Source organism: Thermobia domestica, chromosome 10, assembly GCF_964235325.1.
Source record: "Thermobia domestica chromosome 10, izTheDome1.hap1.1, whole genome shotgun sequence".
In the NCBI taxonomy this organism is placed as follows: domain Eukaryota; kingdom Metazoa; phylum Arthropoda; class Insecta; order Zygentoma; family Lepismatidae; genus Thermobia; species Thermobia domestica.
Window position 1 is genome coordinate 125,480,587 of NC_137463.1, and position 23,917 is coordinate 125,504,503.

Consider the following 23,917-nt stretch of genomic DNA (forward strand, 5'->3'; position numbering starts at 1 on the left):
TTTAAATGAAGCAAAGAAAACGATCGTTTGAATTTTATATTTGAAGTAAGAAAGAGAAAACTCTTACTATGTAAAATAGAATTTCACTACCCTTTATTTGGAAACCCCGAAAAAATTTCAATTAGAATGACGACCAGTTCGAACCTAGTTCCTCTCTAATAGCGTCTAAAACACAAAAGGTCAATTCGAAACTTTAATGACTTCCTCACTGCTCTTCTTTAAAAAATTCTAGCTGCCTTACTGGAAAATATTCATCACTAGTTTAGAAGTTGGTCAACGTACGAATAGCTTACCCAATAGAATTATCACTTGCCTGTATGCATTCAAACAATGTTCTTTTTATTATTATTATTAGATTGTCCAGTTATATTTGAATTTTACTTAAAATGTGTTTTCAATACAATTAACTAGAATCAGTAAAGAATAAAGTGAAATATTTTCCCATATATACATTTTAAATTATTAGTCCTACTTTATGCAAGCTCCAAAGAATAATATCGCAGAAAATGATTTGGCTTCATTTCACGTACCGTTATGCCAATTTAAACGAATTTAAACTGTTCCATTGTTAAGATAACTGCATTCATGTTTACTATTATTTTCAATTTTCTGTTTGAAGGGATTTGCATTTATCAATTTCCAGAGTTGTGTGATAGTCTCCTATCTGCTATTCTCCTACATGAGTGAATGATTATTCTAAGGATTAAATCGTTGTTTTTGTGTATCCAAGTAATTAGGCACGGCAGCAGAAAAAGCATTTTTCCAGTTGATTGGGCTAACTGCGGTCTGTTTGTAGTAAAACATTGGATGAATAATGGCGCGATTGATAAGCTGAAAACGAAAGAAAAGAGGCTCTTCGGGGTTCAATGATTCTACCTAGCAAACTGAAATCCATAATTACCTTTCCATTTGATGTGAGTAATATTTTTCGTTGTTTATCAGTAATTTAATGAACAGGTTTACGAGAAATAACAAACGTTTGTTCTAAATTTCTGCGTGGATGTAGAATATTAATTATTCTCAATGTGCTCTTAGTATTTTCTGATTTACTTGAAATTATGCATGCGAAAATATTTCTCCTTCTTTTACAATTTACTGTTTAATTATAACAATAATTTATTATTATTATTATTATTATTATTATTATTATTAGTAGTAGTAGTAGTAGTAGTAGTAGTAGTAGTAGTAGTAATAGTAGTAGTAGTAGTAGTAGTAGTAGTAGTAGTAGTAGTAGTATGGGAATATGTTTAGCAGAAGGGATACAGAAGCACGTAAAAAAACATAATTTACAGGAGAAATGAATGGTGCAAGTACTTAAACGTAACATAACGTAACCAAATCTAACCTAACATAACTTAAACTAAACTGAACTAACCTAAAGTAACCTAATATTAGTTTAAATAAACGAAATTGTATATTTTTTTGGAAAATTATGCTGGACCCCTACATTAACCTAATGTAACATAAACTAACCGAACCTAACCTAACCTAAACTAAACTAAGGTAACCAAACGTAAACTAACCTAATGCGAACAGAAATTGCCTAAATTGTTAAATTGTTTTTAGAAAAAAGAGCTGGACCCCTTCTGCTAAACATAGGTCTTATTATGAAGTATCTTAATAGAAATTCAATACAACATCTAACAATCATTAACATGTTTTGAAACAACACATGTAGCTTCGTCACACAAACATAATCATGTATATATGCATGTGTAAATGCTGGTCCGTTTTCATGTGATCAACTTGAAGACAGCGATATCTGTCAAACCGAGCTTTACAGAGTAAAAAACTCATGAGTATCAGTGGTCTAACTCACGTGTACCAGACTTAAGGTGTTGTAGTAGGCAAAATTCTGTCTAAGGAAAAGACATCGTTTATTTTTGGGAAGGGCCTTTTCCCTGTAAACTTTAACATTTCTACATAGAAGAAAAATGTCGGAACAAAGGCTTTGGTAGCACAGACCTATTAATGATACTATAATTAAACGCTACGCAAAGTAGCTTCCTCCACAATCCAAATTATCAACGAAATCGCAACCAAAATGAGCCTCAGTGAAACACACAAGATATATGCTATAGAAGATCCTGGATATGGGGACCTGTGAAAACCCGTTAAAGTTCCAGATGTTATTCTTTGAATTACAATGCGACGGCGCCTTTCATCACATCGGGTTCTCACGGTAAGTAGTCTCTGGAATGCCTACAAGCAGCAGTAAGAAAATATACTGAATATACAGCTGCAACAAAGTCAGCATCAGTTGAAGCTGTGCATCTATCCACATCGGTGGCCATCCATATCATATCTATGATAAGTGGAACAATTAAGTTGGATGTGGAAATTTAAACTCCAAAAATTGATCTAACATTATAAAATTTGTGCGAATAAGTAGACTAACTTACGAAGAATTAAAATTTCGGAGAGGTGATATATACTTTAATTCAGGAAAGTATCAGCCCTTAAGTAGGCCAATATGGGCAAGCAAATAAGTAGGAAATGTGTAACGAGTGTCATTATGCCGTGTTGATGTCAAGGGTAGCTATACAGACAGACGACTGTGTTAGAACGAAGCTGCATAGTTGTTTTACAACTTGAAACATAGTACAAATAAAGAAGATAAATTCATCAGCGAACTCGTTTGCGTCCTTCTCGCGCATTGACATCATCTTGGACACCCGGTCGAGACAGGAGTCACTTGGTTGTTTGCTATCTGTTGTATTTTCTCTTTGATATCAGATGTGAAGTTCATATTTCATTCTGAATTTCAGAAGTTTCTTTGCTATTTTTAATTCAGATGCATATTACACTACTGGAATGTTATTCTGGCATGAGAATACTTTTTATTTAAAAACAAAAATAAAACGAAAGTCTCATTAGACAAGTTTGCTCACCACCCTAGAGCGAGCAGGTTTCATTTTTTCTCTTTCCTTTTCTTGTTTTTCCACTTAAATGGGCTTTAATCCATTCGTGTTTGTCAATCAGAATTTTCTTATTGAACTTCTTTTAAAGCTCTCACTTCATACTTCCTTTATGTTCTTGAAAACAGATCTTTTCAGTTGCTTGTTGAGTATAGCTCATTTATGTACAGTACATTCTAAGCCCAACAAACTATGTTGGAACTTACTATTCACAATTGTTCTCAAGGTTAGTTTTTATGATATCTATGCAAGTTTACTTTGCGGTGGACAAACAGTGTATGTGTAGTTTTCTTAAAGTTCTCTCGTTTCCTTCAGTTTATTCATTCCACCATTTCACTCATTCTTGTAATCACCGTCTCTTTAAGCCTAGCTGGCATAACCGTTGGACGCAAAACTGAAAATTTTCATTTATGATATCTGTTAATTTTCTAATGATGTCCTCTTCTTTGCGGATACATTCTTCATGATATTCAATAACATATTTGTTGGCTATTGTGATGCTCTAAAAGTTCCTTTGTCAGAAATATCAGTTCTTATTTTGAGATGACTTTTTATCTAATTGATCATTTGAACAGAAGTCCCCGAATAACTGAAAACAACAGAGATCTCATATTTGTTTTTAAATTTCAAAACTACCCGCCCAGCTACAAATTCAAGACTTTATTCTTCAAGATCATGTGCACTAAATGAAGTCGTTTGATCTTCATTTTCGCTTTATTCCTCTGGTAAAATATGATTCATGAGTTGTACTGTTGTAATTCATTATGCAGCGCGGTTACTGTTTACTGCTGCGTAGAAGATTCTTCAATGATTTTGGCATTTTTCCCGTGGGCAAATAAAGCATCAGAATGTTTTCCCATTATATAGTCTCTGATTCTGTACTTAAAATCTTATTGTTTTCCACGAGACAAGAATCCCATTTTCAATTCGAGGCAAGATGAGAAACATAACAATTCTCGTGTCGTTTTCAAGATGAAAAGTTTCTCGAGGCTTGTGGGCAAAATTAGTTGATCAAAGTATTAGATCTCAAACATGTATTTAATGTTGCATGGTTCATAGTAAAAAGCAATAGATTGATAACGTAATGTAATGAATGCGATGATGTGAATTTGCCGACGTTTACTGATACGCAAATTATTACGCAATACCCTCCAATAATAAATATGATTTAAATGTTCTAATATCACACCATTCTTGGACCTCTTGTAACGCGGAAGAATTCCGATTTCTAGACGAAATAAGAAGGAAATAAGGTAAAAATTTTGCAAAGCAAGGACAGAAAAATTTCGGGACGACACAAGAAAAGTTTTCTGCCGAGAATTGAGTCGAGAAAGAATTCTTCGAGAATCGACACGAGAAGAGAATTTGACAAAATTTTACGAAACGAGACGAGAAAACCTTATTTCTTGACATCTTGTGGACAACACTATAAATCCTAGAGAATCCGTCCATGGTCATTGCTTGAACCCATGCTTCTGACATAAGGAAAGTAGTTTTGTAGCCAATCTTCATTTAATGTCCTTGTCGTAAGAAACTGTACTCCGAACTTTTCACTCACAGATTTGGACAATGAAATTAAACATTTTTGGTTTACTTGAAACGCGATGTTAAAAGGCAGTTTGTTTATTTCCTAAGTATCAAAGATGGCGTCGGTGAAAGAGAAAGTGCAATGTGTTCTGTGGTACGCAGAGCTAAAATCACCAATTCTGGTGTGTCGAAAGTTCACCAAATAGTTCAAAAAGCCGGCACCGACTGAGAGTGCAATCCGAAAGTGGCATGCTAAGTTCTTGGAGACAGGAAGCGTCCTGGACCGTCCTCGAAGTGGGAGGCCGCCAACATCCCCTGCAACAGTGAGCAGGGTAAGGAAAAGCATCATCAACAGCCCACAGAAGTCGATTCCTAGACGGTCCATGGAACTCGGAATTGGAGGTGTGGCGGTGAATGAACTGAGCTGGTGCAGATTACAGGTAAAAATTTAATCCTTCCGCTACCGTTTGCACTTTATTTGATTTCAATATGAGCATTTTGAGCATTTTTATGTAAATTATAAGCGAATTAAATCCGTCCATACTTTATGAAAACCCTGTACATATATATATATATAAACATATATAAACGTGTATATGTTCCAGCTTAACTGTGCTTTGGAACGCCTGGTGTCTAGAGCAGTGAAAAAATGAAATACAGCCGAATAAGTGCCGAATGCATCCTTTTTGGGGTCTTTAAGATAAATAGTGACATTTCCGATACGTACTCAGCCGGTAAGACAATCCTAGCATCCCTAGGGAGTGGGAGAGATAACATATAAAAGTAGGAGAAAACGGTTGACATTAATGTCGAATCCATAGTTTTCGGGGTCGCTGAGATAAATGGTGATAATCCTGAAGCCCAAATTCAGTCCCAATAGGTAAGGGGATGAAAGAAGTAAAAAATAAAATGTTCGGAATTACTAACATTAGTGACATAGCTTTAGGGATAGCAAGCTGATTGGTGACAGTCTCAATGATATTGAAGGGCAAGTTTAAAGAAGACCGAGTATGGCAGCTGGCCCAGGTTGACCTCTCGAACTACACTAGGCTTCGACTAACTAATAACTCTTTAGTGATCTCTCCAATTACAACGTGGAACAGATTCGGTAAAAATTTCTCTCGATGACACCTACCGATCACTGTTACAGTGTGACTATTAATTCATCGCAATTCAAGATGTTGCTGAAAATTGTCATTGATCTCGGTGATAATATTATATCTCGGAATATTATATCAAATATATTGCTTTGTCTCTATCCCGAAGTCTTGAAGACATCTTATTCCAACTAATGTTCCTTTACATTAGCATATCATTCATATACTCTAAAATGTTCCAACGTCGTGAGATGTTCTAAGACACATTCACAAATATTGTTGGTGACATAAACGGTCTCGTTTCCAGACTCGAGGAATCAGAAAGTGAATCTTCTGATAACAGTAAGTATGACACAAGTTTGAAGTCAGCTGACGGAAGAAAGAGTACTTGCAATTCGAACTCTTCAGTCAAATAACCACTTCGGAAAACTTGCCGCACAAATTTAATTGCATTATATTAATTTAAAGTACGTGAAAGATAAGATAAAAACAGTGTTGCGTAACTCGATTCTACAAAAATATATTAAATTCAAAACTCCTACTGGGCACATTAACGTCGTGCTTTCTTTCGTCTACGTGAGTTAAGGACGGTTGGCACATTCACTGGGAACTCAATTGTAGACTGTTAACATATTACAAGCGACAGCCTCAGTCAATCTTCATGCTTTACATTCGTGTTCATTCACTTGCCAGGGGTACTTGATTAACAAACACTGAGATTATCAAAACCTAGATAGAATACGGTCACCTAAGTATTGTGACATACTTATCCACACTGTGAGGGTGGGATGCAAGATTATTAGTACTTAGTCACCTGCGTTAAAAGAACAAATACATTGGTTTAGGAAAGAGTCAAAATTATTCTTTCCGCTATTTCCTGAAGAATTGTTACACTGTTCAACAAATTTTGATCGAAAGTATGTAAATTTTTTGAAATTGCGATTTTTACATTCATTTAAGCATAATATGAAAGGAAATGATAATAGAAGAATTTTCTTAGCTCAGGTAATGAAAAAAAAACGCCCTTGTACAACAGTAGCTGTATATATACAAATGTATTAATATTTATAGAACATTTAAGCAAAATCCTTGTAAAAACCTACATTTCTCTTTTTTTTTTTTATCTATTTCACTGTGATGTGATAAGCTGGGTAGTTAAGAAGTACCCTAACCTATAGCTTTCTATTAATGGTGGGTACAAAAACCAGTTTTTCGGTTTTCTCAGAAACCGGTTATCGGTTTTCTCCAAAACCGGTTCGGTTTTCTCCGAAACCGGTTATCGGTTTTCTCCAAAACCGGTTCGATTTTTCACCTGATCCGGTTTCGGTTTTCTTCAAAACCGATGTCGGTTTTTTTTTCAAAATTCGTCCTATTTTTGACCAGAATGGTGTTTCGTTGTTCTCCGGAAACCGAATCAATTTCCACAGAAATAATTTTATGTGTTTTCGAAAAGTTTTCACCGAAACCGGTTTTGGAGAAAACCGAAACCGGTTTCGGTGAAAAACCGAACCGGTTTTGAAAACCAAAATGTCGGTTTTTCGGGTTTCGGTTTTTATAGAAACCGGTTTTGCCCATCCCTACTTTCTATACCCTTGTACTTCCTTTTTCAAAATTGCGCAAATACCAGTTTCACAGCGATACAGAAAATAAAGTAACCGTGGTCAAGTTAAACATTAACAATTCCGTAATAAAAATCAGTATTAACATCAAAACATGAAAAATATGTACAAATACCTTTTTGTGCAAGAACTACACTGCAATGTAGACAAAAGTTTCAAGTGATCCCTTGTACAGGATTATGTTTATTTTATTTTGAGCGTCTTCGCTTGGCTTGCCTTTTGTAGGTTACATCTGGAGCATTCCTTGCAATAGTCCAACAGTAGTCGGCCAATATGTTAGAACTCCACTTTTCCTCATATCTCTTCTCCATGGCTGCAATACCTTGATGGAAACGCTCACCATGTTCGTCACTTACTGCTCCACAATCTTCGGGAAAGAAGTCTAGTTGTGAATGAAGAAAGTGGAGTTTCGGAGACATATTGCAACCAAGATTTTCGTAGCACAATAACAACTTTGATACCAGTTGTTTGTAATTTGTTGCTCGGTGTCTTCCCAAGAACTGTGAACAAACACTCTTCAAGCTTTCCCACGCAGCTTTCTCCTCACTTTGGAGAATTTCGTAGAACTTGTGATCTTTGAATAGTTGCCTAATCTGTGGCCCTATGAAAACACCCTCTTTAACTTTGGCATCACTTAATCGATGGAATTGTCCTCTTAGGTACTTATAGGCCTCATCCTCTTGGTTCATGCTCTTAACAAAACTTTTCATAAGACCTAATTTAATATGTAGAGGGGGAAGCAAAATTCGGTTACGATCTACCAGTGGTTCATGCTGCACATTTTTCACTCCCGGCTGAAGAGTTTCTTTGGTACTCCAATCACTTTTGCGGTAATGAGATCCACGATCTCTACTGTCCCATTCACATATAAAGCAACAATACTTTGTATACCCTAACTGTATACCTAGCAACAGTGATATTACTTTAAGGTCACCACAAATGAGCCACTGAAAATCGTAATATTTAATGGCTTGAAGTAAACGTTTCAAGTTTTCATAAGATTCCTTCATATGAACTGCGTAACCTACAGGAGTTGAAGGAAGTTCATTTCCAATATGTAAAAGCACTGCCTTTAAACTCCACCTTGGACGAATCTATAAAGAGCCTCCACTCCGTAGGTTCGTAATTAATTTTAAGTGCCCTCATGAGACCATTTACATCTGTACATGCCACAAGTGTGTCTTCCATAGTAAAAAATGAAGTGAACATCATCTCCCTATTCCGATACACTGAAATATTTACTTTTTCCTGCAATAAATTCCATTGCTTTAAGCGTGATGCAAAAATTTCGGCTTTGCTTTTCAAGAGGTCCAAGTCTCTGATTAGATCACTTAGTTCCTCTTGAGTAAGTCTATGTGGTTCACATGGAGGTTCTTCTACAACAAACATAGGGTCCTTCGAAGTACTTGATTCAGGAGTTTCAACTTCTTGATCATCATCAGAAAAAAGATCGTATTCTTTAGGTGGGTCAGGAACAGGTAGTCCTTCTCCATGTGGAACAGGACGCATTGCAGAAGGAATGTTAGGATAGATCAAGGCCCGCTTCTTCTTCGTGGAAATTCCCTTCTCGACGGAAGGAACCATACAAAAATAACAGTCTCTGATGTGGTCGCTTGGCTCCCTCCAAATCATGGGCACTCCAAAAGGCATTGAGCGCCCCTTCCCATTAATCCAATTTCTTACATTGCTGGCACAAGTGTTACACACAATGTGGGGTGCCCAAGATTTATCTTGGTCTCCAATTTTACAACCAAAGTAATATTGATAGGTTTTTCTTATTACTGGTGTTATAATCTGCTTTTGTGAGGAAAATGTCACTAACCCACACACGTAGCAGAAGCTATCCGCACTGTTTACACAATTTCGCGGCATTGTTGTTTATTTAAATCCTCAAAATGTCACTTGAAATAGTTCCGACAACTATTTAAAAATATACATTCGAAATACCAGTATTTTTGCGTACTTGTAGTTGTATTTTTATGTCCTGCACTACACAAACGTCACACCCAAAACGCTGATAACTGCATTAAACCTGTCTTTTCTAACAATAGCAGAACACTACTGAGATAAGGAACACAATGAAACCAAGCGTTCATATAGTTTCTCCAGTGTTGCCGGATCAGTGTAACATTTTACCCCAAACGAAGCGAATATATTTATTTTTGAAGCGTTATTATTACACATGCATGTAAAACGAAAAGTAGATACAATATTCGAAAATAACTTTCAAATTCGTGATCAGCACCACAAAATCAATGAGAATTAGCTGATTTTGTTCAATTTACATTTTCGTTGTTGAACAGTGTTATCGGAAGATAATAGGTCAACGTATTCCTCTATTTAAGTTGATGTTAGATAACCGTGACACATCATCACAAACTTATAATCCTGTCTGTGGTGTTTTTGTAATATCTTTCTGTCAAATAATATCTCATAATCTGCCTGTTTACAACAATTCGATTTTGGTTGAAGACATCTCTGAACTTCTGGATTTGTTACCTTACGAAGTAATATATGTAAATAATTTTTAATGCCTCTGCTTAAGGAATTTATTCACATTGAATAACGTTCTTTTATCATGCAAATATTCTTCAACGAAAAATGTTTTCTTATATAACTTCTTGGGAACCTAAAAAACACATAATACATTTTCATTTCGTTCCCTAATTGTTCATTTCGTCCCCTAGTTTTCTCAAGATCGATTCCCACTTCCCTGCCATTATGCTCACATACTACGTTATTAAAGGAGCGCGGGAAAGAAATTGACTGTGGAAACCATCTTTAACATTACCTAGAAACATAAGTAAAATACGGAAACATGTTGTATTGTTTGCTTAAAAAACTGGAACATTCATACTGTGTCTGGTTCTCGTTGAGATAACTGTTGAGTTTATACGTAATTTTAATTCTAGGGAAATTTGTGTTACTGCTTCTAAGGAATAATAAAGTTCAAATTAATCAAACTAGTTCTTTCGCCAAAGTCTTCGAACTGATGTACCTTACAGATTACACTGCGAAAAATCCGTTCTCCGGACAGCGGTATATTGCACAAATATACGGAATTCTCTTGCTTACTACAGAAATCAGTACGAAGCATATGTTATCCGTATGCTACATAGGCACTGCCCTTAGATGTTACATCGTGCCGTTGCAGGATGTCTGATATCTAACAGTCTTCCTTACATTACATACATATATGTATGTCACATTCCTCAGCTATATATTATATACGTTTATTTGTATGTGAGATCCTGACTGCCTATATTGTTTCATACGGAAAGTACGTATAGATGGAACACTTGTACAGTAAGTATTATTAATCATGCATTTTCAGTTATACGTTTGCTGAATGTTAAGTCCAAAATCTACAGAATTTACACATGTAACATACGATTTTACGTACGCCGCATATGATTTTTTCTCAGTGTAATATTTTGCTTAATTAAGACGTCTATTTGTCTGCATTTAACAATAAATATTAGGATCAGCATAGTGGGCCTTATAGAACTGTAATGTAGTGTGTAAGACCGTTACTCCACACGATAACTCTTGAATGAAAGCAATTATTTGTTTTTTTTTCTGCAGTAGCTAGATAGATCGATTATCTCGGGAATTAAATCCGTTAATATCTTAATGGGTAACTGTGACTTGCATCCGTTATTCCATACGATAATTCTTGAACGAAAACGGACTTTTGAATTTTATTTTTATCATACATGTCTAGAGCAATTATCTGGGCTGAGATTAACATTTTTATAGTAACGGTGACTTCAACGATGGCTATGTAGACTACTATTGAAAGAAAGGTGGCTAGTTGTAAAGTGCTATAATTTACACAACGTGCTTTTAGATGGCACTGAACATAATCCAGTGATTGACATCTACCAGGAGAAATTGAAACTTCGCGTGATCCTCTTTTTTGTCTTTAGCATAGTGATTTCTTTTTTAGTTTTTCCAACAGTCACCTGAAATTCCATTCCATTTTTGTGCAGTTATTTAAGTATTTCCTTATACAGGCAAGCAGTACAACATGTAGTGACATCTATTAACGCTAGCATGGAAGCAGCAGTTTGCTTAGCGACATCTATTAGCGTGGTTATTTATTATTAGGATAGTGTTTCGCACAAACTCAGATGTTACTGTTTATTATTAGGATAGACACACATACTATGATCAACAGGATAGTACAATTTACGTTATGGTCCGAATTATTTATGTAAGAAACTGTATTGATTTATTATTATTATTATTATTATTATTATTATTATTATTATTATTATTATTATTATTATTATTGCAATATAGGTTTCTCAATAAGAAAAAATGTTAAGATCATTCACACGTATCACAAATTCTCCAGTTTGTTGAAATTTACGCAATATTCCACAATATCAATGTTTTTTGCTAATCTATCCATATTTACATAGCATACGTAAACAATTAATCGAAAGATATTTTCCAATTTCGGATAACGATACATTCCATGTAGTGTTATTAAAAAGAAAAATGGAATGTGACTCACAGAGCCGTATAGGAACAAAATAACTATATACACAGAAATGAGATAACTAGATTAAAGCTACGTGCTGTCTCTTGATTCAATTCCCGGATTGATTCAGCTACTGTGCACTAGACACGTAGCTATGACGTGACTGGATCCAAACGAAATTACATTTATAAACAACTACAAACCTTCACTTCAAAAGGTTATTTGAAAGGAAGGCACGAGAATGCTAAATAAATGCATTCAAGAGAATACCAATATTTAACATGTATGTCGACATGGTAAACAGATTAGTACACAAAAATGCAATTAAATAAAATTGAAAACACAAAACCATTAGCTTAAACTGGATCTTAAATAAATTCTACGTCTATTTAAATATAGATGGTACAAGAGAGTATAAACGAATTTGTTAACAAGTACCTTCTCATATTACAAATATCCAATTTATTTGAACTTATATAACATGTCGCTAGAGTTCTGAGAATATTACGAAGTTAAACATTATATATTGGGTTGGCAACTAAGTTCCCGCCGTTTTTTTAAATTGGAATTATCTGTATGATATTAAATACTTTTGGCACGAAGTTGTACATCATTCGAAAGAGAATATATTGTTCTACCTAAATATATGTTTCGTTGTTATTAAGATACATTTTTTTTGTTATTTACAGATTATTAACATAGAATGTCAAGTTGAGAAGAATGAGCATTTTTGACACCTCCTTCTTTTTGCCTTTAATCAAGGTTCTAAGGCCACAAAAGCTACTCGCAACTTTTGTGCTGTGTATGGAGTGTGTGCTATAGCTGAAAGAAACACCCGTGATTGGTATGCAAAGTTCAAAAAAGGACATTTTGACCTCAAAGACACCCCTCGCTCTAGCCGTCCAGTTGAGTTTGATGAAGAGCTATTGAACCTTCTTTTGCATGACAATCCACGTCAAACAACAAGGGAACTGGCAGAGACAACGGATTGCTCCCACACTACTGAAGAGAAACATCTTTACTCGATGGGCAAAGTTCAGAAGTGTGGAGCATGGGTGCCTGACACTAAAAACGGCGGGAACCTAGTTGCCAACCCAATAATTACATCAATACGGGAATTCAATTATTATGCCTAGTACTACGTAGAACAGAACAGAAAACATATTAACAGTAATTGAGACAGTTAGGAGAGCAAATCTTAGATTAGGGTTTTCAATGTTATGCACTACGACGCGGCGCCTTGGTGACACGTGCCTATCTTATAAGGAGGCGGCAAAATATTTGAAAATGTTTCAGCGAATTGATATTCAAAGTAAGTTGTTTTCGATCTTCACCGTGCCTTTAATGATCTTACTTTTTCTTCTCAAAACATACACTTACTTTCGTACTTCACAATTCTATCATAAATTGTTCCGTGAACTTGAGACATGTACACAAACTCCAGGAGGTGATTCGTGACTCGAATCCTGACAATTGGAACGAAATAAAAAGATTCGCAAAGAGTACACGATGCGGAATTCGACAACACATAAAAAGACATTTGTCTTCTTTTGTTGTTACGAATCACATCTCGAAGTATGTGAACATCTTTCTGTTCCGTTCCTATTGTCAGAATTCGATTTTTGATTCAAAGTTGTCATGTATCCCTGTCATTCTTAAACGACGGGGAATTCCGCAGTATGGAAGAGGACTTTTTATCTTCTTTTGATGTCACGAGTCACCTCCCGGAGTTTATACTCATCTTTCAGGTTCACCCTGTATATATATATATACGGTATACACGTCCATGTTCTAACTTGGAGTACCGTCGAGAAATTGTGAAGCACTGATAGCGTTGTAAACTTGAAAATAAATGTGTGAAACTTGATAACGAAGAAAATCCAGAAAGAGAAATAGACATCAAATACAAATAAAGTAAGAATTAAAAACAAAAGAAAAACAACATAAAAGTCAACTTTAAAAAAGCCACTAAAAGGTAAAAAAAATAAAAGCGCTTAAAAGCAGACGACAATAATAATAATAGCGCTTGAAAGCAGAAAATAATGTATTACTATTATCTATATTTTTTTAAAAGATTATAGATAATAGCCGAATAGATAATAGCCAAACCGAACAAATTGCTGCCTAATATAAAATTATTTCCATGGTAATGTATGAATATTAAGTTTTGCTCGGCAGGATTTGAAAAATTATAATAGTAATAAATTATTCATACCCTATAGTATTTAATATATTAGTATTTGATATACTCATACATATAATAAATATTATAATACTGTAATATTTTACTATACTTAATGGAGTTATGTAATGTACATAAATGCGTTTCTGTTTTCTGTGAAGAATTATATTTACGCTACGTAAAGATGTATATATAATGGGGAGTGCATTTGTGTGTGTGTTCCCCTCTCTTTTAATTTGTTTTTTTGTTACCTAAAGAAAATTAGGATCTCCTTCCTATTGCAAAAAAACCTGAAAGCAAGATCATCTATTTATTCTTAAGGTATTAACAAAGAGAGAGAGAGAGAGAGAGAGAGAGAGAATTTTTATGATTACTGTGGCCACATGTTTAGGGTTGTAACTCCATTTGCAGCGTTTGTCTCCTTTGGTAGTTAAACAAGGGTTTTACAATATGGTAACTCTTTTAAAAGGATTATTCTATTATACGTTAAAATCGAGAGGTGTTAATATTAATTACAATCGTACTTCCGATCACAATGTTGTTACGCCAATGGTCATAGGAGCCATCTAATGCATACGGCTTGAAATACTACTGTTCTGAAGGATAGGCTAGGTACGATTAACAAAACCTGGAGCATTGTAACTACAACCATGATGTCAAATATGTTAGTTTAATTGACTAAGTCGTTGTTGGTAAAACTTTGTGTCGAGTAAAACTTGGTGTCTTAGGAATCTCACGCCAAAGTATAATTAGATAGTGAATTTCGTGTTTACTTATATTGAACGAATATTTCACATATCATGATTGTTTGTTAATTACTGAGAGTTACCGGTATTCATTGTACTACAGAATATAATACAGTATAACCTCGTTAACACGAACTCGCTTAAGCCGAACACTCGGTTAGGACGAACAAAATTTCGGTCCCGGCATCGCTGTACGTTATCTTATAGGAAGATTTATCGGTTAACACGAATTTCGGTTAGCACGAATTACGAACTAATTTTTAGCCCCTTGAGTCAGTAAAGGTTTTTCATTTAACACGAACTTTCAATCCTTTTTTTTTTAAGATCATTTTTCTTATTTCAGATTTCACTCCAGATCAGTTTTTGTCATACAGTATTTATACAGACGAAAATTGCCTTGTAAATAAGAGAAAAACCAGAAACAGGTATCTTTCCTCCCTTATGAGGTGTTGATTCTGTTCTCCGTCAAGCGCTGAACATGCAGGTGCTTGGCAGACGAGCTGCTAGCGACAGCTCGAGACAAAATCTCTTCTCTCCCCTGTAACTCCAAACTGGTAACAGCAGTCATAAATACCTTTCCGTTACTAACGATACCCAACCTGCAAGCGGAGTTATCAATTTTATAACTTGACCTGGATTTTCTGCGTGGAAACGTTTTTTTAAAAAAATTTCAAAGACAGGATAATAATCTTACTGTAGTGTTTTCACTTTTCAGAGGACGGTACCGATACCGAAACTAGTCTCAATCTCGGTCTTAACTCGAATTTGAGACCGAGCCGTGCTTTTCGAAATCGAGACGAGACGGAAACTCTCAGTCTCGTCTCGATACAATTCTGTGGATGGTATCAAGACGGAGAATAGTCTTGGTCTCGTCTCGAATTTGGAACCGAAACGAGACCGAGACTACTTAGTCTCGTCTCGATACCATCTCTAGTGTTTTCTATGACATACATAATATACTCTAGTGGAATGTATAGCCTGTATACTGTAGTGCGTATGTATGGAGAAAATGTATTCGAATAATAAAATTTGGGTCCCCGGTTAACACGAATTTTTCTAACACGAACTCCTGATTTTTCAGTCCCTTGGAATTCGTGTTAACCGGGGTTTACTGTATTTATGTACCCTCAATCACCTATCTACTGTCAGTTAAACGGATAAGATTATTTGGATGGAATAGGAAATAAATAAATGAAGAGGCAACACACACACACTAACACACACATTTATATATATATTTTCAATATAAATGTGTGCGTTAGTGTATATATATATACAAATAACTTTACAAAACTTCCGTCACTTTGTTGATATTTCCTATAATCAATAAACAAATGAACATTTTATTTATTGAATCAGAAATTGAAAGAACCTACATGTAAAATCTTGTTTACATTTTTTCTTATATGTTTTATTATGAGAATTAATTTAGATATTGTTGAGAAATGCAAATGAGAAAGAAATTTATTCTCTTTAGCACTGAAATAAATTATTGTGTTCTTACAATTTGGCATTGTTGGAATAACGAAGCTACAACTAGTAACCGAAAGTTAATTTACGTTTCATTATTTACAAATTAATTCTTGATAAGTAGTTTACGTATAATGCAAGTGCGGGACAGGAATAAATTACCAAAACTTCATTAAAACTAATAACATTTTTGGTCATTTATTCTTGTTCCGTACTATATAAAATGTTGACTGTATATTTATATATATATAGGCTTATACTGCTCTATTAAAACTTCTAATACATGTGTGAGGAACGAGTTACCTTGCATAGGAAAAAAAAACATTTGAAGGAGTTAGCAGTTAGAACTTTAATTGGACAAAGTACAAGCTGCACTGTGTACAAATGTAATCAATGTACAGTTTTCATAACGAGATAACTTTTAAATATTACAATATCCTTAGCAAATGACGTGACTAATGTACAATTTACTGCAAAAGAAAATTAATTTTCATGCAAGTGTCTACCCTATTCAACAATTTAAAAAATGTACGCTTTTCCGTTGATCTATTAGTGAATTTGTGTTATAAAATTCCCACAAACTAAATAATGTAGATAATGCATTAAACCATTTTAATAATAATAAAAATAGTGTTTTATTTATTGATAATAAATAAAATACAAATAGCTAAAGCATGCTATATTCTGCTTTAATGTCGTCCCGGCGGCAAACCCAGGCGCGCACCCAGTAATTCTTGTTGGGAGGAGTCCGGAGTTTGGGGATCCAATACGTACTACAAGACATTACATCTGTATTATTCAGCAGATGTTGTTCTGTATCCGAAAAGATTATAAGTAATTGTTTAGTAGTGTTGTCACTTATATTCTCTGAAAAAAATTATAGATTGTTTTAGTATATAAAAAGCAAGCGTACAGATGAAGTGTAAGATCAAATCTTTAGACTAAAGGCTACATAAATAATTTCTTTGCTACATAAGTATAGTTTTATTGAGAAAGTGTACAAATGTATGTCGAGTCACGAAGTCACGAAGTGGACCCTCCGCGTGGGCGCGCCCGTGAAACTGCCAGAGCTGACAAAGAAATGCTTGTTACTTTGTCTGGAGTTCGAAGACTTAAAGACATCTTTACCAATCATTGTTCCTTTACGAACGGACGTTATTCAGACATTCAAAAATGTTCAATCGTCGCGAAAGACTCTACGACTTATTCACAAATACTGTTGTTGACTTGAACGGTTCGGTCATTAGACTCGAGGTATCAGCAAATGATTCCTCTGATTCTGAGCATAAAAACAGCACAAGCACTGGACCAGTTTTACGTCAACTAACGGAGGTGAGAGTATTTGTAACTCTGACTCTCCAGTTAAAAGGTCATTGGTACTTAGTCATCTGCAACAGAAGAAGGAATACAATAAGCTTCAGTAGTTGGAGGCAAAATCGAGATCATTCTAGAAAGAAAAATAATTGTGAATGATTTCCGAGATTTTCTTAAAAACTCTTATGGATGCTAATTTTCGATAACCTAAACAAACCTCTACAAAGTTATAATCCTGACTATAGTTGTTTTATTATGTCATGTCTTCTGTAAAATAATACTTCAAAAATTGGGTGTTTTCGAATATACGGTCGTTCTTGAAGACATCCCTGGACTTCATGCCTTGTTAGTTTACGGAATAATATATGTAAACAATTTCCTAGTATCTCAGTTTAAGGAATTGATCGCATTGAATATCGTTCTTTTAATTACATAGACCTTTCAATTAAAAATAACTTTTCATATAATTTCTTGAAAATCTATAATATACATTAAGAATTTTTGCGTATTTCGTTGAATTTATTGTTCTCAAGAGTTTTTTTTATTCTCAAGTTTGCGCCTCACTTCTCTATATTTATGCTCACAAATAGTGTGATTAAAAGTTCGTGTTATGAGCGTATTGGCAAGGACCTATATCATGGAAATGCAATATTAAACCTAACTAGTAAATATAGGTAAATGTAATCCTTTAAATCTAGTAATCATACTATCCCATGACATCTAGAAAAACGATCTCAATTTTAGGGTAATTTTTCCCGTGACACTATAGACAGATATGCTTAAAAATGGTTTCATTGGATTCAGAACTCTAATGTTAGTATTAAAAGAGCGATCAGAAATGTATTGAAATATGCACACTTTCAATATTGGCGTAAGTGGTGAATCAAAGATGCAAACTTTGAAGACATTTTTCTTGTGATTCAATAGACGAATATGTTACATATGCACATCTATATGAGAGTGGGGGTACGAATAGGCTATCGCTATCCCTTTACATTCCAAATCACTTTTACTTAGAAACAGGGATAAGAGTGGATCTGAAAATGTAGAGGGACACATGACGTCACATATCTTTGCTCATTGTAAATATTTGGAAAGTGGGGGAACGTTACAGATATTTTCTGAAAGTGGGGGCCCCACATTCCCTTTCACTGTTACCTCCTGCTTAGAAATAAATTATCTTCGTTTCACAGTTTCAAACTAAGGTAGACTTAAAAAAACTAAGTAAATGGTTGCAACAGATTATTAAGATAAAAAATAAAACTTGTTCCTCGGACGCTGAATGGATATCAAAAAACCATTGGCCCTACTGGCTATCCCTTATTGTTTTTGTTGTCGTTAACTTGAACCACTTCTGGTTTGAATTGAGGGATAAGGGAGGAGATAGAACTATTCTTGGGACGCTGAATCGATTAGAAAAAGAAAACAGAGAAAGGAAAGAAAAAACACTTCTCAAAATATCTTATAGTCCTTGCTCTATGGAAATCAGATTTAAAACAGGAAATACTGATAAATTTCAATCATTTTTGGTTTCGGTAGTGTTGCTTTTAGCGAAGGTATTCACTTATGAGATATTGTATCGGTTGCAGAAAACCGTTTCTCGATATCTATTACCATTTGTTCTATGATAATGAATGTTGAAAACGAAAATGGTTGACCTGAACCACTTACGAGAAAGCATAGAGGGTTAACGGAGGGGATGGATCCTATTTTTGGAAAGCTAAAGCGATTGAAAAAAGTTCATGTCGATGTTTCTTACAGTTTTTGTTTCAAACACTTTCGGTTTTGGAACGAAATTTATTCTTGGTACGCTGAATTGATTGCAAAACCCTTCATCTCGATATTTCTCATCGCTTCTGCTCTGATACCCGTCGTCAATTGGACGGACAGATATACCCGTTCCATAAGACTTCCGATATTTATGCGTAGAATAGTTTGGGAGTCTAAAAACTGAAAACAATATACGTAAATACATGAGGATACTAATAACTAGCTTTTTACTTTATTAGGATTATGCTAGTAGGTCTAATAAGATTCTAATCTTAGTGTGTCTGTATGTACGTTACTCCACATTGCAAGTCTACAACGAAGGCAAATTTTTAAATTTAGTATTCTTTCCTTTTTTTCCTTTCCTATTTTCTTTTCCTTTCCTTTCTTTTCTTTTCCTTTAATTTAATTTATTTTATTTTATTTATTTTTTCTTTTTTTGCAATAGACAGGTAGATCAGTTGTTAATGAAATCTGACTTCGTTAATGGAGAAAATCCGTTAACATCTTCGCCGTGATTTAAACGGCGGCTGCCCACATCCCATGCATGGAAATATGTGCTAAATTGAGCTTAAAACGTAAAATATTTTTAAAAGTTAAAAATGCCTTTGAGATTCACAGTTTTTTTAGTTAAACCTCAAAAATATTGGTGAGGTTAAAATCTCACATACTTGGGATATGTGAAAGTATGTAATGGCATTAGTTTAAGTTGGCGTACAGAGCAGTCTTTACTGTCTGTAACAGAGTTCGTTACTCCTATTAACATAGACTGAGGTACATAAAATCTGCATTTATTTATACTGTCTCTATCCCAGGGTAGGGAAACAACACGGAAACTCTTTACTAAGTAGATACATTGTGCATTTTTACATTTCTTTTCTAATTGCACTTGATGCATCACTGTATATTTGTGTATGGTAATAAGGGGTTTTACTGAACTTATTTCATAAGAGTTCGCAATTGTTAAGGTGTGATAATTTCTTATTCAATGTATTATTTATGTATTTTGTTGGCCTCTAAAATAACTACTTCTTCGCATAATGCAATATTATGTTTTTACCAAGAATGAGAGATGGTGTTTGCTAGTACTAAATATATAGGAGGGTGTCGGTGTGTTACGAGAATGGTTTGTCGGTTGTTCAATCGCCTTTTCTAACAATTTGACTTTTCTAAGCACAAGCCTTCAGCTTACCTAGAGTTGAATGTCTCTAGGACTCAAGAGGAACGGGAATGAGGAATGGCGGAAACTTCATAACGAGGAACTACATATTTTATACGGTTTACCGAACATTGTTAGGGTCATCAAATCTAGGAGGCTCAAGTGGGCAGGTCATGTAGCTAGTAGGAAGAAAGTGGAAACGCTTTCAAAATCTTAACTGGAAGACCAATCGAAAAACCGCCATTAGGAAGACATAGGTGCAGATGGGAGGTATATATTAAGATGTATCTCGCAGAACTAGGAATACAAAGTAGAAACTGGATCCAGTTGGCTGAGGATAGAAGTCAGTGAAGAGCTGTGAACACGGTATTGAACCTCCTGGTTCCATAGGCCATAGAGTTAGTTTTAATATACCCCAGCATAATGGAGTTATGACAAAAATGTTTATAAATTTTACGTTATTAGATCAAGATTACAATGTGCATGTCTTCCTAAAGACCGTACTGCATCATTATAAACTTTTGGTATTTAAGAATTCTTATCAAGTTTCCTTAAGAGGAAATTAAATTAGCTCAGAAAATATTACTCTACGCAACCAAATTACCATATGTTTCTTTAAAGTTCTGAAAATGAAGAGTTTTACAGAGCACACATACTCTTTCGTGTTATCTCGAAAATTATTTTTTTCATCCTCTTCTTCTTTTTCTTTTGTTATTGTCACCTACGATTTTGGGTGAGAAACCTCTTCATACCTGAGAGAAAAGTTTCAAAAAGCTGTTGATGGCATATTTTTTCTTTCAATTCAATGGTGGCAAAAAAAAGTATATCCAGAGATAGAGAACTCGAACTTTTCAAGCACTCTTCCACAACTTTTATTCTCAGTAGTTATTATTAAGATCAGCAGCCTCTGCGGTTTATAAAATTACTACCCTGAAAGTGAAAGGGAACGAAGGGAAAATGCTGTCATATAAATTCATGTCCTAAAGCTACACGTTATGGGGCCACGAACTTTGGTGATGTGGAATTTTACTACAGGAGCTATAAAAGTACTATATAGCTTCTTTCCAGCATCTCCCTCCCGTTCTCTCATTCTGAGTTTATTTGCAGGAACGAAAGATAAAAAAGGCAAATCTTTTAAAGAAATCAGAATGTTTTCTCGGAGAGAGCATCGTCAATTCTATCTGAAATCTGCTTGCACCCTATGCGATGCCATTCTTTTTTCAACTGGTTGCTGCACAGTACTGAGAAAAGATGCTTATGTGGACAATGAAAACTACAAATATTTTTCACAGTTCTTTTGTATAATATTTTCTGGCGACCAACCATAAGCTTATTAAAAAAGCAAACAAACAAATAGAAATTTAAATGCGGTATAACAAAACATAATACAGGGTTATACATTATACCTCGATAGCATAATATAACATATAATGATTAAGCTGAAATAAAGTCGTTAGCAGGTAGAAAATCTCTCGAAGCTTTAATTCATAATAAACATCAAGCATAGCTGAGATATTGCTGCCGGAGAATACCCAAATTCGTACATAAAACAATTTATTTACAAGAGTAAAATGAAATATACATGTATTCATTAAAAAAATTGTCATGAAATTGTCATGAATAAGAAACACACAAAACAGAAAATTCGTACCGTCCGTTTGTTGGCGGTTAGTTGAAGAGAACCTGTGGACTAAGGAACAAGTTAACCTCTCTCCTATCCGAGGTCTTTTTTGACTACATCAGCTCTAATTTGTTTGTAACGTTATTATTAATTGATGCAGAAATGTCATACTCATCAAGTGCATTATTTGATTCTTCTGCATATTGTTGTGCAAAAATAAATAATTGTGATAAACATTTTAAAGTTATTTTATAAATTTTAAATTGGGGTCCAAAAAGAACTCATGTACGTGCCACGCAGTACCTACGTGATATTATTCAATTATTTAATCTTATTTATTTATGCCCTTATTTATAACTATTCATTCATTGGGTATCCCTGATCCGTAGGACTATTAGGACTCACTTGCAATTGGCAATGACTGACAATTCGATATTCTTTCTGCAGTATATACTATTCAATATATACTTTACAGTGACAAGTATTGCGTACGGAATAGTTCCGAAGCGACACTTCCAGTTACAGGCCTTCGTGGACCACTGTCATGTCGAAATTGGTTCTGCTACCTTTTTTTGTTACTTCTCTGTCGAATGCTGAAACTTAGTTGGTCCTGGAGCACACAGATAAAAAAAGAGAGAGAGAGAGAGAAACAAACAAGTTCAGTGGAATTTCCTCAAACTAAGACTTCACAACTGAGAATTAAACATAGTCTTGTTCAGCACTTTTTCCTCCTTCAGGGAAAGCACGTAGGAACCAGGAAGCATTTCCACATGCGTTAGTGATCCTTGCGCCCTTTATTCATATATGTGTCAAAAAAAAAGTTCACTAGTTTGTAAGATTCTAAAGTTTAATAACAGTGATTTCACGTTGTAGAAGAGATTTGTTTCGGATTATGATAATTTATGTCAGTGATATTTACTGCGGAAATCGTGGCAATAAATGTAGTTATTGGAATTGGCCTATCACGCAACCACAGTTGTATATTTTAGCGTATGAGTTGAGAACACAACTTCCAATTGGATAGGAAGGAGAAATTATCTGCTTACCAGGTTCACAAGAGATCTTTGCAACTGTACAATTTTAGGTTTTGATACAGATTGGATGAATTTGGAGTATGTGATTTTGCTTTCAAAAATATGACGAACAATTCAATTGCCCATAACTCTGCTACCATAAGTTCCCACAACGTAAAGTTTCATACGCTTATGTGACTATGAAAGATGTACTGTAATAGGAAATTTGATCCCGCTCGGATCATTTAGATTTGTTTTTGACTTTTGTTTTTGAAAATATGACGCGAAATTTGAACCCAATACCTCAAGAATCATAAGCCTGTACAACATAATATTTCACATTATTATATAGTAGGTAAAGTTCTAATACTGTGCTAAGTTTCACCCTGACCGGATTAGTTTGGTGTACAGAGGTTTTTGTTTTCGAATATATGACGCAAATTTTAACCATCCCTAACTCGGGAACAGAAAAATTGCTCAATGTATTTCATATGCTTATATAGCATGTTAAGGTCTTCCATCATACCAACTTTGTTCCTGACTTTGACCACTATGCCATACCGTCAACTGCTCAACAAAAGCCTGTCTTCAGTCCTCCACAGGGTTACCAACTACTTGAAGTGTTACTTGTAAGTTGGATTGCAACTGTTCTGGTATTTGTGATAACAGCAAAAGTACTGGATCTGATTCAATGGAGGTATAGCAGTCGGTGGGGAATAACTTTTGCTGGTGACCGTACAGTGGGTACATTATTTGAAATGCTACGATTCCACTCAACTCGCTTATTCCCGCTTATTATGTTGTGCAAGCAACTATGCAACTCCGCAGAACACAGAATGAATGTGGGTTGCCTAAGAACCTCAGGTAAGTGCTCAGCATGGGCAAAGTAACTGAAATGTTTACAGTTTTCGGCAGTAATTTTAATACGCAACACAGCATAATTAAATTGCTTCTTCGAAAATTGCTCTAATAACATCAAAATATTTTAATATCAT

The 23,917-nt window shown here is 34.7% G+C and overlaps 1 protein-coding gene across 1 annotated transcript in view; it reads left to right on the plus strand.

The window, feature by feature from the left end:
* Positions 1 to 601: 601 nt before the first annotated feature.
* Positions 602 to 23,917, plus strand: part of LOC145661599 (43 kDa receptor-associated protein of the synapse homolog) — a 259,156-nt gene continuing 235,840 nt past the window's right edge. The window contains exon 1 of the mRNA XM_081726917.1: positions 602 to 914. The gene's annotated coding sequence lies outside the window, so the exon portion shown is untranslated. The remainder of the gene's footprint in view (positions 915 to 23,917) is intronic.